Here is a 752-nt window from a genome sequence, read left to right as displayed (position 1 = left end):
CCTGCGTTTCCAATTCCCATCTGTACCGCTGTGCATCATCTGGTCTAACCAGGTCTGCAAGGCAAAATTGGGGTCCTGGTAGTTGGGGGGAGGATTGGATCCAGTTTTTCTTTCTTTTTTTTTTTCTTTTTTTACTTTGCAACCCACTTCAGTGCCTTATGCCTACCAGGTATAGCCAGGCAATGGTTTGGGGTGACAGTTTGCTTTGGCATGGGACACTATAAGAGGCCCATGGGATCAGACCTGCCACAAATCCAAACTCATGCACTGGATCCAGTTTTTCTTCCTATGCTTATAAACATATGACTAAGAAAATTAGAGTATTTTGCTATAACAATGTTTGGCCTTTGTATAATCTGGATTAAGGGAGAAAAAATGCTTCTCCATGGTTCTCTAAATCATCCTGCTATTTTACACTTCAAATTGTTTTGCAGAATTTTGGGTAAATGGAATGAAATCATTATGTGAAAATGTTTATTATTAAGAGGGTTCATTTCAACACATTTTTGTATGTGTGCATCAATCTTAGAATTTACACCTTTACAAATGACTTGAATTAGATATTACAGATGGTGTTTAAGGGGGGATATTTTGAGGCAACCTCAGTTTTTCGACTTTGCTCAGCCTGAGCTAGTTCAGATGTGTAAGAGGGTTAATATTAATTAATTCTAAGTAGAAATTTTCAGGTGGTACAGGGATTCAAGAGTTGAGATGCTAGCCAAAATGTGGCAGTTCAAGTCAAATGGCCATTT

The 752-nt window shown here is 38.3% G+C and overlaps 1 non-coding gene across 1 annotated transcript; it reads right to left on the bottom strand.

The window, feature by feature from the left end:
* Positions 1–132: 132 nt before the first annotated feature.
* LOC115869736 lies at positions 133–266 on the bottom strand. Its single transcript, XR_004046349.1, has one exon. It is a non-coding gene; the product is annotated as a small nucleolar RNA SNORA42/SNORA80 family (small nucleolar RNA).
* Positions 267–752: the final 486 nt, after the last annotated feature.

Source organism: Echinops telfairi, unplaced genomic scaffold (assembly GCF_000313985.2).
Source record: "Echinops telfairi isolate 266 unplaced genomic scaffold, ASM31398v2 ScPeMD7_42;HRSCAF=159, whole genome shotgun sequence".
Taxonomy (NCBI): Eukaryota; Metazoa; Chordata; class Mammalia; order Afrosoricida; family Tenrecidae; genus Echinops; species Echinops telfairi.
This window is presented reverse-complemented; position numbering and strand designations above follow the sequence as displayed.